General features: G+C 40.6%; 1 protein-coding gene across 2 annotated transcripts in view; it reads right to left on the reverse strand.

The window, feature by feature from the left end:
• The window catches only part of LOC140491438 (double C2-like domain-containing protein beta), a 280,010-nt gene that overhangs the window by 180,850 nt on the left and 79,590 nt on the right, over positions 1–19,570 (reverse strand). The gene's annotated exons all lie outside the window — the stretch shown is intronic.

A 19,570-nucleotide genomic window follows, 5' to 3' on the forward strand; every position in this document is an offset into this window, starting at 1 on the left:
AGGATGGACCTAAAGAAATCTGGCAATGAAAACCAGAGCAGGTGCCCGGTGATTTCAGCTCACTGTTTGTTCTGACGAACCTCCATATTGGACACCAGGCACCAATATCTTGCAGGATGCTCCATGGGCTACACTAACCCCCATCCACAGACATTGGCATCGGCTATGTTCCAACATCGAAGAACACTTACGGTACAGCTCCAAGCCATTCAAAAGACACTTCTGCACATCTAAGCTGCACCAGCAACTATGGTTGTAATGCTGCAGCAAGGACACTACGTGAGTTGTTTGGAACCCAACTCACAGGCTGGACCAGGCTACAGCTCCAGGCTCTACATGTGCTGTCATAGCACTCCCTCACTCTTAGCGACTTGGATATTCTTAACATCCTTACCCCATATTGCTTTGTGTGCTTTTCACGCTCAGCCAGAGCACCTAGGCTCATATTCCTGCTGCCTTGACTTGCTGTTTAGTGCAGACACAAGGCAGGGAAGCAGATGTCAGTCAGGTCAAGGGTGAGAGCCTTTGCTCAGGGGGTCCAGGCACAGCGAGTCAAGAGCAGCCTCTGATACCAGTGCAGAGGTTTGAACACGTCAGTGTCAGGATGCTGTTCACATATACAGCATGGAAGACAAAGTAGAGAACAGTACAGCACAGGGACAGGCCCTTCAGCCCACCATATCTCTGCTGACCATGATGCCATTCTAATCTAATCCCATCTGCCTGCACATTGTCCACATCCCTCTATTCCCTGCCTGTTCATGTGTCTGTCTAAATTCCTCTTAAATGTGGCAATTGTATTTGCTTCCACCACTTCCTCTGGCTGCACGTTCCAGGCACCTACCACTCTCAGTGTAAGAAACTTTCCTCACACATTGCCCTTAAACTTGTCCTCTCTCACCTTAAACCTAAGCCCCCTAGTATTTAGCACTTCTACCTTGAGGAAAAGTCTTTGACTATCCACGCCTCTCATAATTTTATACACTTCAATCAGATGGCCCCCTCAGTTTCTGACACTCTAGGGAAAACATTCCATGTTATCAAGGCTCTCCTTATCGATACAGGATGCAAATATTAAGGAACCCACCACTCAACTTGACTCTTTCTGCCTCATAGTGGGTTGTTCCCCATTGGAATGAGAAAAAGACAGATATTCTGGGAGATGAAAGTGGGTGGCACAGCTGCTATTGTTGGTGCAAGGAGGGAGGTGCCCCCAAGAGAATGAGTGGGCAGCACAGAGGACATGAAGGCCTGGTGGTGTCAGAGGTTGGGGGGTTGCACCCACAGTGCTCATAAAATGGGGGTTCTAGGATTTGGACCGAGTGACAATGTAGGAGCAGCGATATAATTTCACGTCAGAATGGTGAGTGATCTGGAAGGAACTTTCACGTAGTGGTACTTGTAATATACATGAATCAATGCTAACCTTGATCTTGTCTTTCCAGTTGGTGCAGGTCAAGGTTTTGGAAGGTGCTGTCAAAGGAGAAACAATGATGCAGTCTATCATATAGATGGCATACCCTGTTGGCACTGTGCATCAGTGGTGAAGGGAGTAAATGTTCAAAGTGGTGAATGGGGTGACAATCAAGTGGCTGCTTTGTCCTGGATTGTGTCATGCTTCTCAAAGTGTTGATCCATCAGGCAAGTAGAGACCATTCCACCACATTCCTGCTTTGTGCCTTGTAGGTGATGGAAAGGTAGGTTTTGAGGAGTCAGGAGGTGAGTTACTTGTCACAGAATTCCCACCTTCTGACATCTTTTGTAACTACTGCATTTATATAGCTTAGTTTTTCAATTCCATTTCTGTTTGATGATAACCCCAGGGGATTCAGAGATGATAAAGCAATTGAATATCAATGTTATGGCAACAGTTTTAACCTGATCACTCATCAATAAACTGAAGAGGTTATGCAGAATGTTCATTTTATACCTTAACTTTATAGAGAGTGGTGTACCCTAGCTAGCTGACCAGTGGAGCAGAACATCATAGAGGGAATGAAATGAAATGCTGAAAAGGGAGCAGATAGATCAGTTTGGTGCTGGTATCACAATGGAGGTGATAGAAATGCCAGGGGATGCTGACTGGGTACAGGGTGAACAGAGGACATGTGGTATGGTACTGTGGTTTCAGAAGGAAAGGCAAAGGTGAGAGTAGAAGTGTGAGAAAAGAAAGCTTCATGGTCAAAGGCCCCAGACTGAAGGGGAATCTTCATCTGAGGAAAAAGAATGACATATCTGAAGCACTGGTATCAATGGAAAGAATCTGCAGGGAGCATGGAATACTGTCCTTAGGATAGGAGGAGATGCAGATAAGGTAGATGTTGGGAATCTGGTAGATCATAAGCCCATAGACCCAGCCCCATTGGCTGCTGAAATGTCAATGAAGAGGCCACCAGTGATTTTGATGATAGGTTTGCAGTAATTAGATGCTGGAAGCAGCATCAATTTCTTAAAGGTGAGACTTCCACCTCTGTATCACAAGGAAGCCCCTATTAGTGAGCTGCTATCAATCAGATGGCAGACAGCTCCATAGTCAGAGCAGTGCCAGTAAAGACCAGTGCCACAGCTGGGTCTACAGGCACTCTCTCCTGGTCAGGAGCCAAGCCAAGCCTTAGGTCAGAGGAGTCTAGGTGGAGAGGATGAATTCAAGAGATTTCTGGAAAAGGAAACGCTTAGACAGGGAGTTTAAAATCTCGACAGGTTTTTACCATGTAAACCTTTTGCCAGCGTGTGTAGCTACAGCTGCTGGGTTTCTACATGATGCCATCACTGAGATGAGATGTTGACTTGGCCTTTAATAAAACACAGATTGGCTTTATTAAGCCCAAGGGTGGGTGAGTTACCCAACATCAACCTTTTCAACCAGCCCTGCCTGTGTCACATTTCAAACAGCTCAAGGGCAAGTGCAAAGGCAGCAGGAGCCATTTGATGGATTTTAATGCTCCCCATCTCATTGGATAAGCTTTCATTGTGAATATTGGTTGATTCCCCCCATTAGAAATGGGTTCAAACACTCCTTCCAAGTGAAGCAGCGATATACTTATACTTCTTTCTAACCAGTCTCTTTCCTTTCCCCCACTGTTTATAGAATCCCTACAGTGAGGAAGCAGGTCATTCAGCCCATCAAACTCACACTAACTGTCTGAACAGCAAGCTACCCAGACCCACCCTATATCCATAACCCTACATTTCCCATGGCTAATCCACTTAACCCTCACATCCTTTGACACTATGGGCAATTTAACATGGCCAATCCACCTAACCTGCACATCGTTGGGTTGTGAGAGGAAACCAGAGCACCCAGAAGAAACCCATGCAGACACAGGGAGAATGTCTGTGTGGAGTTTCCATATTTACCCAAGGGTGGAATCAAACCTGGATCCCTAGTGCTATGAGGCAGCAATGCTAACCACTGAGTCATCGTACTGCCCATACAGGAGGCTTACACAGGAAATAGCAAACTCAGACTGGTACCCGCTGTGCTGGGCACTTCTCTTCAGTCCACACCTGAGACTCCAAGCTTCTTGTTACCCGTCTGTATAAATCTCCACTTCACTCTGATCATTGATCTTTGTCTTCTACACAGTTTCGATGGAATTCAATATAATCTGCAGGAACAGCACCTCCTCTTTCAAGTATAGGTAGACAGCTTGTGATGATTCTGTGTTTACAAAAATACTAACAAGGAATAAGAGGAGGCCACTTGGCCCTTTGAGCCTGTTCCACCATTTAATAAGACCATGGCTGATCAGATTTTATCCTGCACATCTCCCAAACTCTTGCATTTCCTTGATAATTAAATTCCTATCAACCTCTCCTTTAATATTTCAAAATCCTTAATCCACAGCCTTTTGTGGAAGGGAATTCTAAAGACTTACAATCTTCTGAGAGAGAGAGAATAAAATTCTTAATCTCTGTTTTAAATGGGTGCCCCCTTATTTTCCTACTTGCCAGATCGTCCCATGGAAGAAACACCCCTTCAACATTCACAAAGTGAAGTCCCCTCAGGATCCTGTATGTTTCAATTAAATGACTTCTGACTCGTCTAAAATCTAGAGGATACATGCCTAGCCTGTCTGGTATTTCCTTATTATGCAATCCACTTATTCGAGGTACTGGTCTAGTAAATTTTCTCTGAACTGTTTCCAATACATTAACAGTCTCCCAGAGTTATGGTGACCAGTATTGTATACAGTACTCCAGATGCAGTCTCACCAATTACCTGTAAAACTGAAGCATAATCTCCCTACACTTGCATTCAACTCCCCTCATGATAAACCATAACATACTGTTAGTTTTCCTGACTACTTGCTGTACCTGTATTCTAACCTTCTGTGATTCATGTACTAGGACACCCAGATCTCTCTACAACTTTCTTTAGACCCATTTTCTGCTTTGTTACTTGTTCCAGTAACTCTATCTTCCACTCTATCACAGCATTTCCCTTTTGTTCTTCTCCCTTATCCTCTTTCTCTGCCTCTGTTCAGGACTAAAACCCATAATGACTCTATCCTTTCTGGTTCTGATGACAGGTCATTAGTGTCAAATGTTAATTTTAATTATCTGTGCCGATGCTGCCCGAGCAGCATTTTCAACAACCTTAGCACCTTTTTTTTGAAAAAGGAGAATGCCAGCCTCATAGTGTTTGACTTTTGCAGGAGGCGGTGTTAATGAATGTAGATGAAGAACAAGGTGAGAGGAGATTCATCTGGAGGCATGAACACACCAACATCATCCCATGGTCAGAATGCATTGTTTCGGTTCTGTAATATTCTGTAAGGCTATTTCCCATGGTTGCAGTTTATTTACATATTTCCTGAAATAACCTCTCAGAGGCTGGTATCTCATCACCAATTCACCCTTTATTTACATGTGAAAAGTCCATGACACTGATCTAGCTCCCTCAGAGTGAACAGAATGGCTGACACTCCTTATCTGTCAGAAAGGGCTCCTGGAGTAGACCAGATTAACAGCCCAATCAGGGAATTCATATTCTGTGAGGGCCACCTGGCTGACCTCATTAGAGTTTCAACATTAGTAAAGCCTGAGGAGAATGCCTCAGGCAACATATGCATGTACATACAATTTAGCATGGGTTACTGGACTCTGATCAGTATTAGGAACTCTGGCTGATTCTGTCTCTCTGTAATTCAGAACAATTATATTTGCTGAACTACAGCAGTTCATAACACGCAAGAATTGAAATTGGGCTTTTTTAAAATCCCCAGTGCATGTAATGATATTCGCTCATAAAATAAAATAACATTCAAGTTTACCAGAAACAGTACATTTCTGATTCACTAATTGTCAGAAACTAAAGACAATATTGCAGATTTTTAGTGTTGCAGTTGTAACAACAAATATATTTTTTTTATTGTGCTACCTAATGCAAGTGGGAGTCAGTAATAATAAACAAGAACTGATAGAGGAACACTGTTTACCTATTTTATTATTAGCACATCATTGGGATATCATAGAGACAGCAATCATTGCCTGATACCGTCATTTCTTCACTTGAAACAGAACAGCAGTCAATAGAATACATCCTGATCAAAACTCAGAGGAATATTTAATGAAACTAATTTTCAAATTAAACTGCAAAAATGAATTGGAATACATATTAAGCTTGAGAATGCCTTACACAATAAAGCAAACCATTCATGCTGATAAACTGCAGGATTCTGGAATGCTTCTTCTTTCCTGCCCCACTGTTCTAGGAAGGATATTTATGACAAAGTTAAAAAGAATCCACCACAAACTGGACTAGGTTTTCAGGGTGCTTTGGGGGGTGGGCGTGGGAGGTGGAGGTGGAGGATGGAAAAGTGACGGGGGAAAACATGAGGAGAGGTGAAGAGAGCAGCATTTCCCTGCTAACATGGCACGCTGATACCAGTGGGAAACCTGACAAGTCCTGGCCCCCACTGGGAAGCCAAGTGACTGATTTCAGGCCATTTCACACCTCCATGGCATTTTTGGCCCCTTTCAGTAAGGTTGGGTGCCATGTTAATACACCATCATAGGTGGAAATGGACTCAAGTGGATTTTATTTGGTTGGGGGGGGGGGGGGGGGGGGGGGGGGCGGTGTGGTGTCGAGTCGGGGATGGTAAGTGATCCTTTTTTAGCACTTCATAACCGAGGGAGCTGCCATCCAAGGACTCACTAGTGGTCAACGCAGACCCACCAGCAGCATTTCAATATTACATAATACTCAGCCCACTATTTCTGAATTATTGCCACAGGAAGTTTCACATCAATCAAAATATAATGATTTTAGAAAAAACTTCAGTTAGTTTTCTCTTCTCTTTTGGAGAGTGGTTTTGTGGAGAAAATTGTAATGTAAAAATATTGCCTTAGAGTATCTGTGTTTTTATTGCAACTGCCCAAAAAGCTGATTTCCTGGAGGCAAGTCTTAAGTATTTGAAATTTAGCTGTCTCATGTCTTTGAATTCTGAAATCTGAAAAAAACTTGCATGTGTTTGTTAGATACTTTGTTGTGCTTAGAACCAAATGATTTACCCGCAACCCATGCAATCAACAGAAGCTCAGCACAAGGACTGTTGCTGCATACAAAATGTGAGCAATTCTAACATAACCTCAGTAACCTCCAACAGATTGTCTATGCCACAGACAAGTACAGGAGTTGTAGCACCTGCCTCTTTACCTGCTCTCTTGCCACTAAACTCTAGGCCTCCAAGCATAAATTTCACATGAAACAGGAGTGGCTTGCATTTCTTTCAACAAAGCCTACGCATTTCCTGCTTACAGTGCTTTTCTACATCAGGAAGATCAACCACAGATTGGGTGACTGGCTTGTGGAATGCCTTCAATCTGGTCGCCAATCATTTTAATTCTCTACCTACTCCAATTTTGACCTCTTTTCCTTGGCCTTCTACATTGTTCCAATGTAAGCTTGAGGAACAATATCTGATCTTTTAACTAGGTATTTCACAATCTTCCAAACAAAACACTGAGTTCACCTCAGTGCTCACTTTCGAGAGGTCAAGTGATGATTCTACACACGTTTTCTAAGATCTGCCTTTAGTTTTTATCATTTGGTCCAGTACAGTCTCTTTTTGGCTTGCACCATCACATATTTTTAAAAATTATTTAAACTCTTTTGCCTTTCCTTTTGTAGCATACTCTTCCTCTACTTCTCTGCTCAATGTTCTCGTTTAAATCTTGTAATATTTCTAGTTCTAACAGTCATCTGAAGTGTTAATTCTGCTTTTTGTCTACTGAGACTGCCAGACTTGCTGAGTACTTACTGTTTTTTATTTTTCTCCTTTATTCCTTTATCCTTCATGTTTTTATTGAGCTTCCCATCAAAGGTATTATTATTGTCCCCCTGTTCCCTGCAGTAGTGAGCTCTACTTTCTTTGCAGGCCTTCACATGATTTACGGCACTCTTGGCACCATGTTTCCAAATTTCACACAATAAACTTGGTCACTCAGGCAAATAACTGGCAGACAAAAACTGCAGAATCAACTCTTGGCGTAAATGGATGGAGGTAACATTGTTTGTTTGGTGGTAGGTGGGGAGAATTATGAATTGTGGTTTGCAGGGACATCAATATTGAGCAGTGTGCCAACTAATTTGCAACTACTGGGCTTTCTAATCAATCATTGCCAACCTGACTATTATCCTGTGCTGCTGGAAGTAGAGGGCAGAAAAATTGGGAGACTAAATTAATATTTATACTGAAGGTTTTCTAATTATTTACCTGCTAAGTCAGACAACAAATCAGCCATTATTTCCATCAAGCCTCTGTCTACCATCCAGGCTGAAAGGGCAATTTCTATTCCATACAGACAATCCTCTTTAGAGCAATGATGACTGAATATTTGGGCTGAATTGAAATTTAATTTTATTTTCTTGATTTCTTGCTTTCTGAACAAAGAGGTGCAATTTATGAACATACATTTAAATAACCACATGTTCAAACAGTGCTTTGTTTTCAACACGTTAGCACATTATAGAATACTCAAGCATTACTGATCCTTTGGTCAGTTCAGGGGTTTAAAAGCAAAGAAAGAGTGAGTTTTGCTGACTACTTTAAGCTCAGTAACAATTTTTAGCAGTGAATAGCTCATGGAGAATTTACACAGATTAAGGAATCTATTTTCAATTTCAAATGTGATTCCTGTTATTTCTTTGCTATCCTCTTCCTATAAAGTCATAGAGCTGTACAGCACGGAAACAGACCCTTTTGTCAATTCATCCGTGCCGACCAGATATCCTAAATTAATCTAGTTCCATTTGCCAGCACTTGGTCCATATCTCTCTAAACCCTTCCTATTCATAAACCCTTCCGGATGCCTTTTAAATATTGCAATTGTACCAGCCTCCACCACTTCCTTTGGCAGCTCATTCCATGCATGCACCACCCTCTGCGTGAAAACATTGCCCCTTATGTCCCTATTAAATTTTTCCCACCCTAAACCTATGCCCTTTAGTTCCAGACTCCCCCACCCCAGGAAAAAGACCTTGTCTTTTTACCCTATCTCTGCCCCTCACGATTTTACAAACCTACATAAAGTCACCCCTCAGCCTCCGACACTCAAGGAAAACAGCCCCAGCCTGTTCAGCCTCTCCCTATAGCTCAAACCATCCAACCCTGGCAACATCCTTGTAAATCTTTTCTGAAACCTTTCAAGTTTCACAACATCCTTCCAATAGCAGGGAGACCAGACTGGCACACAATATTCCAAAAGTTGACAAACCAATGTCCTCTACAGCTGAAACATGGCCTCCGAACTCCTGTACTCAATATTCTGACCAATAAAGGAAAGCATACCAAATGCCTTCCTCACTATCCTATCTTCCTGCAACTCTACTTTCAAGGAACTATGAACATGTACTCCAAGGTCATTTTGTTCAGCAACACACCCCAGGACCTTACTATTAAATTCTACTCTGTATAAGTCCTGCCCTTATTTGCCTTTCCAAAATGCAGCACCTCGCATTTATCTAAATTAAACTCCATCTTCCACTCCTTAGTCCATTGGCTCATCTGATCAAGATTCCATTATACTTTGAGGTAACCTTTTTTGCTGTCCACTATACCTACAATTTTATGTCATCTGCAAACTTACTACCTATACCTCCTATGTTCACATCCATATCATTTATATAAATAACACAAAGCAGTGGACTCAGTAACAATCCTTGTGGCACTCCACTGGTCATAGACCTCCAGTCTGAAAAACAACCCTCCACCACCACCATCTGTCTTCTATCTTTGATCCAGTTCTGTATCTAAATGACTAATTCTCTCTGTATTCCATGAGATCTAACCCTGCTAACCAGTCTCCCATGAGGGTCAATGTCGAACACCTTATTGAAGACCACATAGATCACGTCCACAGCTTTGCCCTCGTCATCCTCTTCACTACTTCTTCATATCTGTAAACGTAATGAAACCCTGCTTTGGCTAATTGCATGGATTGCTTTTGGTACTAGGACCTTACAATAAAGGCATTCCTTAGGATTACAATGCAACACCTAAGTCTCATCTTCCAAAAACCTTGAAATTCAACGTCAACCCAAGGGTTTACAATTTTAAAGCTTAAGCCTATCAACTCATCACAAAAATTAATTTGCCAAATGATTAATTTTCTAGTTCCTGGTTGTGTGTGTATATCTGGCCTATTGAGATACCTGGACTCGACGATTATCACAAGATGAAGAGTAGCAACAATCATTTCCTGAAGGACCCTGCTCTGAATCCATACATTTTAAAAAATGGACAATTGGATAGGTTGTCTTATTTTGAATTATACAGGATGGGTAAGAATTTGCTACACTCAGGAGTTCGGAGTGAAAACATTGCCCCTCAGTACTCTTCCTTTTTAATTCAGTTCTCCTCGCAAACAACTCTAAAATCCCATGACAGGCAATTGCCAATCTTCTTGCTCCACCGTACAAAGTGTTAACCCATGGTGTATTGGAAGATAAGCGAAATAAAGCAGAACACAATCAATAAACAGAGGCAGGCAAACTCATTGAATTGCATCCGTAATTCTACAGTTGGTAATTATAGTACCACAATTTCTTGCTTTAAAATGCAGCATTAAAAGCGCCTAAGAAAAAAACAAAGCCAAAAAAAAAGATAAATATTATCGAGTGAGCATACTTTATGCTGGCAGTGGAAGTGCTTAGTTGTACAACACATGCTGGACCCAATTACTTTCCTAGCGTGTGTTTAGAACACATTTGTAGATTTTTGCAATATGATTGCAGGAAATCATTTGCAATGTAAAGATGTATAATTTATGCAGCAGCATATTTTGTTTCCTGGATGTTAGGTCTCCCTATTTGCTCATTGGTAATTTAATGGCATACTTCAACAGATCAGCTGCTTCTAGCTGCTTGCCCCAATTTAACAAAAAGCTGGGGTGGGGTTTGCTTCATGATTAAACTTGCTCATTGAGAAACTGGAAATTGAATCAAATTAAGATACTCTTTTTTACAATTGCTATTTATTTATTGTATTTTGTCCTACCCCTTGCTGTATGGAGCAACATTTGAACAGTTCAAATATACAATTTATGAAGTTGAATGTCCTTTTTACTGTTGGTCTCTTTGGAGGTCCTCATACTAATAGACAAGTCAGATGTGTACACACAATTCTGCCAAAAATATTTGTAGCTAGCCAACAATTTGTTTGGAGCATCTGCAGTGATACAGATCCTTATGGCCTTATATTAGCACAAAATTATATTTTGAAGTTATTTCAATTCATAAAACAAATTGTGTATTTATATAGCAGCCTTAACATAACAAAATATATCAGGTAATTCACAGGAGTATTATGCAGCCAAATTTGGTAATGAGCCTCAGAAGGATGATATTAGACCAGATGGAGAAAAGCTTGATTAAAGAGGTAGTTACTGAGTATCTTGAAGGAGAAGGGAATAGAGACATAGAGCGTTTAGGAGAGGGGATTCTAGAGGTTGAAGACTTGACTGGCAATGATGGGCTGATTAAAATTAATGAAGTTCAAAAGGTAGAATTAGTAACATTCACATCTCAAAAGGATTCTAGATCTGGAGAAGATTAGAGAGGGGAGTGAGACATTGGAGCAATATTAAAATAAAAAGATGAGATTTTGACAATTAAGCCAACGCAGGTCAGCAAATAGAGGGATGATTCCTAAGAACGAAGAGTAGAAGTAGGCAATTCAGGCTCTCTAACCTGCTCCGCCATTTAATACAATCATGGCTGATTGCATCTTGGCCTCAACTCCACTTTCCATAACCCTTCAACCCGTTACTAATTAAAAATCTGTCGATCTCCTCCTTAAACTTACTCAATGTCCCAGTATCCACCACACTTTGGGGTAGTGAGTTCCACAGATTCTCCAAACTTTTGAGAGAAGTGATTTCTCCTCATCTCTGTTCCACATTTGCTATCTCTCATCCTAAAACAATGACCTCCATTCTAGATTGTCACATGTGAGGGGACATACTTTCTATGTCTACTTTGTCAATCCCTTTTAATATCTGACATACCTTAGTTATATCTCCTTTCATTCTTCTGAACACTAGAGATTTTAGATTGAAACCGCTCGAATCGCTGTTCATAAGACAAACCCTTAGTCTCTGGAATCAATCTAGTGAACCTTCTTTGAACTGTGTCCAATACAATTACATCTCTCCTTAAGTAAAGAGAGCAAAATTGTACACAATACTGCAGGTTCAGTCTCATTATTGCCTTGTACAGTTGCAGCAACATATCTGTGCTTTTATACTTTAATCCTCTTGGGTGAATGGGACTCTATGAGAGTTAGGATTTAATCAGCAGAGTTTTGGATTAAAGACAGTCAATGGCCAGCCAGGAATGCTTTGGAACCCTGATGTCTAGAGGTAAAAGCACTTATGAAAGTTCCAGCAGGATATGCTCAGAGTCCATCTGGTGAGAAAATATTTTATAGTAACGCAGATTGGGTGGAAGAACTTCCATTTTCCATTTTGAAACTCCAATATTACTGGATGCCAGATGAGCTGCCTAAGAATTAGACATTGGGAGGTCGTCAATGGAGGTGATGGTAATGTAGAGCTGTGTGTCACCAAGGTACAAGTGGAAGATGATATCATCAAGGGGGAGCATGTAGCTAAGCGCCACCTCAACAGGAAATCAGGTATTGGTCTCTGGGAACATCCAGATGAGAAGTTCACAGAATGCTTTTTATAGAGTTTCTTGAAGCAGCACATTTTCAAACCAACCAGCGAGCAGATTGTATTGTGTACTTTGAGAGTGTTAATGAAACAACCTCAGAATAAAAGATTGAAACCGCTAGGTAGCAGCAACCATAAGATGATCAAATTTGACATCCAGTTTGAAGAGTCAACCAAAGACTAACATTTTAAACTTAAATAAGGGTAATGATGTGAGCGTGAAACTGAGTTAGCTGAAGTCAACTGGGGATATGAGGCAAAGGATCAAGGGAAGCAATGTCAGAAAGGTAAGGAAATATTTAAGAATATTCAGAATAAGCATACTCTTAAAATAATTTTTTTAAGGGGAGAACCAACTATCTATGGTTAACTGAAAAAGTTAAGGAAAGCATCGAACTTAAGGAGAAAACATATAATTCGAGTAAGGAGAAGTGGCAGGTCTGATAATTGGACAGAATGTGAAATGGATGCTTTCTTTTCCCCCAAAACTAACAAAATTTGGAAAGGTTCATCAGATTGGAAAATAGAAAATATATCTGCTCTATTCAACAAGAAGGCAAAATAAGGAAACTAAACGCTTGTCATCTCTCAGGGAATGTGTTACAATTGATCATTAAGGAGGGTATACCTGGGCATATGTGAAAATGCAAGGTAACCAGGAAGAATCAATGTGGTTTTGTCAAAAGGAAATTACGGTTAATTACTTTGCTGGAGTTCTTGGAAGGAGTAACAGGTTCTATGGATAAAAAAGTTTTTATTGGATGTCTAGAAGGCATTTAACAAGGTGCCACATTAAAAGGTCATGCAGAAAGTAAGGGTTCATGGTCAGGGGGAACATCTTATTGAAGATATAAGATTGCCTGGCTACCAAATGGAGATCCCCAGGGGATTGTCCTGGATCCTCAGCTTTTTAAAAGTTATATGAATGACTTCGAGGAGGAAGCTAAGTGAAGGTTTGCAAATGACACAAAGACGGATTGGAAAGCTTGTTGTGAAAGAGGTTGCAGATGGATACAGATACAAGTAAGGAGATAAAAATCTGGCAAATGGAGCATAATGTTGCAACGTGAAGTTATTCACATGTTATGATTGGTAAAAAGAACAAAAAGAATTAGACTATTATTTAAATGAAGAACAACTGCAGAACTCAGAAACAGATATATGGGTGTTCGAGTGCGGCAGTTATAAAACAATTAAAATGTAGGAATAGCAGGTTATTAAGGTGGCTAATGGGATCCTGTTCTTTATCACAAGTGGGATTGAGCATAAAAGTAAGGATATTATACTGCAATTATAAAGGGCATTAGTGGGACCACATCGCAAATACTGCATGCAATTTTGGACTCAATATTTAAGGAAGAATGGGAGAAGAGTGAAAGGTGGCTTGAATGAAGTCTACAATATCCTTAATGTTCTTAACAAATAGAACATAGAACAGTACAGCACAGCACATGCCCTTCGGCCTCGATGTTGTGCTGACCTTTTATCCTAAGATCAACTACTATCTTCCATGTGCCTATCCAGGAGTCACTTAAATGTCCCCAATGTATCTGACTCTACCACCAGCGCTGGCAGTGTATTCCACACCCCCACCACACCCTGTGTAAAGAACCGACCTCTGACATCTTCCCAAACCTCCCTCCAACGATCTTAAAATTGTGCCCCCTTGTGGCAGCCATTTCCACCATGGGAAAAAGTCTTTGACAATTCACTCTACCTATGCCTCTCAACATCTTGTACACCTCTATCAAGTTGCCTCTCATCTTTCTTCACTCCAATGAGAAAAGCCTTAGCTCCCTCAATCTTTCTTCATAAAACATACTCTCCAGTCCGGGCAGCATCCTGGTAAATCTTCTCTGCACCCTCTCTAAAGCTTCCACATTTTTCCTATAATGAGTTGACTAGAACTGGACACAATATTCCAAGTGTGGTCTAACCAGGGCTCTATAGAGCTGCAGCATAACCTCACAGCTCTTAAACTCAAACCCATTGCTAACAAAAGCCAACACATCATATGCCTTCTTAATGACCTTGTCAACTTGGGTGACAACTTTGAGGGATCTATGGACATTGACGCCAAGATTCCTCTGTTCCTCCACACTGCCAGGAATCCTGCCTATAATCTGCATTCAAATACAATCTTCCAAAGTGAATCACTTCACACTTTTCCAATTTGAATTCCATCTGCCACTTATCAACCCAGCTCTGCAACCTGTCAATGTCCCGCAGCAGCCTACAACAGCCTCCACACTATCCACCACTCCACCAACCTTCATGTCATTGGCAAACTTACTAACTCACCCCTCCACTTCCTTGTCCAAGTCATTTATTAAAATCACAAAGAGCAGAGGTCCCAGAACAGATCCCTGTGGAATACCACTGGCCACCAAATTCTAGGCTGAATACTTTCCATCTGCTACCACTCTGTGTCTTCTATGGGCCTGCCAATTCTGTATCAGACACCAAATTTCCCTGTATCCAATGCCTCCTTACTTCCTCATTGAGCCTACCACAGGGAATTTTATCAAATGCCTTGCTAAATTCCATGTACACCACATGCACTGCTCTACCTTCATCAATGTGTTTTGTCACATCCTCAAAGAATTCAATAAGGCTTGTGAGGCATGACCTGCCCCTCACAAGGTCATGCTGACTATCTCTAATCAAACAATGGTTTTCCAAGTAATCATAAATCCTCAGAATTTCCCTCAGAATCCTCTCCAATAATTTGCCCACCACAGATGCAAGGCTGACTGGTCTGTAATTCCCAGGATCATCCCTATTCCATTTCTTGAACAAGAGAATAACATTTGCCATTCTCCTATCATCTGGTTCTACTCCAGTGGACACTGAGGATGCAAAGATTGTCATCAAAAGCATAGCAATCTCTTCCCTTGCTTCCTGTAGTAAATTTAGTTATATCCCGTCTGGCCTGGGCACACTTCTTTCCTTTTGTTTTTCAAAATTTTCAGCACATCCTCCTTCCTAATATCAACCTGTTCTAGCATTTCAGCCTGTTTAACACTGTCCTCACAAATGACAAGGTCCCTCTCAGTAGTGAATAGTGAAGCAAAGTATTCATTAAGGACCTGCCCTACCTCCTCAGACTCCAGGCACAAGTTTCCTCTACTATCCCTGATCGGCCCTACCCTCAATTTGGCCACCTCACATAAGTGTAGAATGCCTTGGGGATTTCCTTCATCCTACCCGCTAAACTTTTCATGCCTCCTTCTCATTCTCCTAAGTCCATTCTTCAATTCCTTCCTGGCTACCTTGTAACCCTCCAGAATCCTGTCTGATCCTTGCCTCCGCAACATCCTTCCTCTTGACTAGATGTTCCACATCCCTTGTCATCCGAGGTTCTTTCCATCCCCTCTTTTCCTCAGTGGGACAATCCAGCACCATCAGCAAGTGCTTCCTAAACAAACTCCACATTTCTGTCGTGCATTTCCCTGAGAACATCTGTTCCCACTTCCTCCCTAATAGCATTGTAATTCCCCCTCCCACATAAATACTTTTGGATACCCTCTGCTCCTATCCCTCTCCATAGCTACAGTAAAGCTGAGGGAGTTACGATGACTATCACCAAAATGCTCTCCCACTGAGAGATCTGACATCTAGTCTGGTTTGTTGCCAAGTACCAAATCCAATATGGCCTCCCCTCTAGTTGGTCTATCTATATATTGAGTCAGGAATCCCTCCTGGACACATCTGACAAAAACTGCTCCATCCAAACTACTTGAACTAAAGAGATTCCAATCAATGTTAGGGAAGTTAAAGTCACACATGACAACAACCATGTTACTTCTGCACCTGTAGAAAACTCCCAAAGATACTGCTCCTTCCTGTTGTTGACTTCCACCCATACTGACTCTGAAGACAAACCCTCCTCGACAATCTCCCTTTCTACAGCTGTGATACTATCTCTAATTAGCAATGCCACACGCCCACCACAAGGTGGGTATGGAAAAGATGTTTCCATTGTGGTTGTTTAGAATTAGGGGGCACTGATTTAAAATCAGGTGTCATTTTTCAGAAAGAAATGAGAATTTTTTTGAGAGAGAGCGGAACGACTTTGAAACTCTGCCTCAGAAGGCAGTGGAGGTGGAGTCAATAAAACAGACGTTGGGTAGATTCTAGTTAGGCAAAGGCGAACAAATGTTCTTGAGATTGGAGCATGGACAGCTTAAAGCATAGTCATCACTGGTAAAGTATCAGATCATGGAATTGTGCACATGTTAGAATGGGAGGAATGCAAAGATCTTGGAGGTTTATAACTCTGGAGAAGATTGAAAAGATAGAGGGGTGAGGTCGTGGACCAAATTGAACATCAGGATGAGAGTTTTAAGTTTGAGGCATTGCTGAACTGGGGAGCCAATGCAGGTGGAAGCATACAGGTGGAAGACAACCAGGATCTGACACAATTACATACTTCCAGACTTTGATTTATTTCTAGATTTTACATAGGCATCATTGCATTGTAAAGACAGATTGCTAATCTTAAAACTATATTGTCAATTCAAACAAAAACATATTTTATGTATCTTGACACATAACTCAGCTATTAAATTTTAGAATCTGAAATCAACTTTATTCCTTGAACAAATACCAAATGTGATAGTAAACTGAAATGTTGCAGACATTTTTTAAAACCGATTTATTGAGACAAACTCCTTTAATATAAAATAAACATACTACAGCACAGATAAAAATAGACAAGAAAACAATTGTATTTTGTAATTAGTAATTTAAAAGTATTTTCTTTTGTGTGATGTGAACAATTTTGATCTGAACTTCAAAAAATAATATTAAAGAGTGACAGCAATATATTTCAAAAACTGCCACAACAGTTTTAAGTATATGTGGGCTTAGTCAAATAACACAGGAAGTAAGAATAGTCAATATGGCATGAGCTTATATTGTGTCATATCTGCTAATATTATAGTAGGTTAAATCATAGAATCATTCAATTTTAAAGGAGGCCATTCGACCCATCATGTCTATACCAACTCCTAAAAAAGCTATCCAGCTGGTCCCATTCTCCAGCCCTATCTCAGTTGTCCTGCAACATCTAATACATACCCAGTTCTCTTTTGAAATCTCTGATGGAATCGCTCTCACAGGCAGTGCATTCTAAATCCTAACCAAGCTGTCAGCAAAGAAGTTTCTTCTCATCTCACTTACCTCCTTTGCTTACAAATTTGAAATCATCACCCCTAGTTACTGACATGCCAAGTAGTGAAAATAGAATATCCTTATCTTTACCTTGTAAAAATTGATTATAATTTTGAAAGCCTCCGTAAGATCATCTCAATCTTCTCTGCTCCAAAGGAGAATAAGCCCAATTTCTGTATCTTCCTTCAATATAAATCCCTTATTCCTGGTGTCATTCTAGTAAATTTCCTTTGCATCTCTCTAGCACTTTAACATCTTTCCTTAGTAAGGTGCCCAGAACTGAATACAATACTCCAAATGTGGTCTGACTAATGATTTGTAGAGGTGTAGTATCACTTTCTTGCTTTTACACTCTGTGACTCTATTTATAAATTCAAGGATCCTATAAACTTTCTTTACAACTGTTACAACTTGCTTGGCTACCTTCAGAGAATTATGCACATGAACCCAGATGTCCCTCTGCTCCTGTACTTCTCTCAAAGTTGCACCATTGAGTCTAGATTGTATGTCCATGTTTCTTCTTCTATAATGCAGACCTCACATTTCCCGGCTTTGAAATTTACCTGTCAGGTGTCTGCCCATTTGGTCAACTTGTCAATGTCCCTCTGAAGTTGCTCAGTATCATCCTGACAATTCACTATTCTCATAGTTTAGTATCATCCGCAAATTTAGAGATTTGTTTTCCTCAACACACATCTCCAAATCATTTATATAAATCAGAAAAAGCAAGGGTCTCCTCACCAATCTCTGGGAAACACCATTCTCCAGTCTGAGAACCTCCCTTTCCGATCTATTTAGGCAGCTTCTAATCCACGTTATCAAGGACCGATCAATCCCAAGCATTTGTAATTTGCTAACAAATCTAATCATGTGCCATCATATCAAAAGCCTTCTGAAAGACCAAATATACACCATCCACAGCACTATGCTCATCCACTGCCTGTGTCACCTCGTCAAAGAGCTCAAGTAAAGTTAACAGACATGACCTGCCCTTGACGAAGTCATGTTAACCGTCTAGTATCAACTTATTCTTCTCTAAGTGCACATTTATCTTATTCCGTATTATAGCCTCCATCGGTTTTCCCACTGCTGATGTCAAGCTGAAAGGTCTATACCTTCCTGCATTATTCTTTGCCTCTTTCTTAAACAACAGCATGATATTCGTAATCCTCCAGTCCAGTGTTCAGGGAGGCTTGGAAAATTTCTGTAAATTTTGAAATACTGTACTAAAAAAGTGGACTTTATAATGTTTATTGGGTGATTAATCACAACTGTCCATGGAACGGGAAATAAAAAAAATCTAATTTAAAATAACATTTCACATTGATTTTAACTCTAGATCAGAAATGCCTACAACATAAAAATACAATTCACTGAGTAACAGAATATTGCCAGTGTGCACTGGAATCAAAGGAAAAACTTTAATTACTCTATTATGCCGAAGGCATCTGCAGATAGTAAGGCTTTCACTTTCAGCAAAGAGTAGCAATAATAAATGTGACACACTCTATACGTATCCTCACACACAGGTTTTCTTTATATTTTCTTTTGATGTGGCCACTCACATCTGCCAATCTGCTGGGCTCGCTGTAGCAGCCATTAATAATACACTCCCTCCATACTGAGAATAGACACAAGTGTGTGTTAGCAATTTCAATTCCTCTCTCTAATGGAACACTGGATTACCCATAAATGGCTCTACTTTACAGGCTAACCATTAAATGATATTTCTTCTTAAATAGGTTCTGAAAGAGGCAACAAAAACAGTTTATTGTAGGAGACTATGCATTTTGTAGAGGCTATTCCTATCTGATGGTTAACTATGTGTACCTCCAGGTATATTTCAACTCCAGTAAATGTAACTAACACTAACCAGTTAAAGTCCATATCTTTTCACATACAAGAACAATAGCCTAGAAATTAGATTGACAATGTATGTTTTTTGGGCAGGAAATAGAGGTGAAGACTGCACATTCTAATTAGGACTTGGAGGTGGTTAAAAGGTATCATGTTTACAACCTGTAGCACTGCAAGCTACAATGGCTGAGCAGTCATTGGCTCTTTGCCTATTCCAGTCCCTTTATGAAGTTGGATCATGACACTCAGCCGTTAAACCAGTGATCCCGAAAGAGATGCCTGGAGGCTGGCACAAGGAAGGTGAGCAGACAATTTAATATGTGGCTGAATGTACAGAAATACTTCTGGCTCTACGGTCTCA

This window comes from Chiloscyllium punctatum, chromosome 19 (assembly GCF_047496795.1).
Source record: "Chiloscyllium punctatum isolate Juve2018m chromosome 19, sChiPun1.3, whole genome shotgun sequence".
Taxonomy (NCBI): domain Eukaryota; kingdom Metazoa; phylum Chordata; class Chondrichthyes; order Orectolobiformes; family Hemiscylliidae; genus Chiloscyllium; species Chiloscyllium punctatum.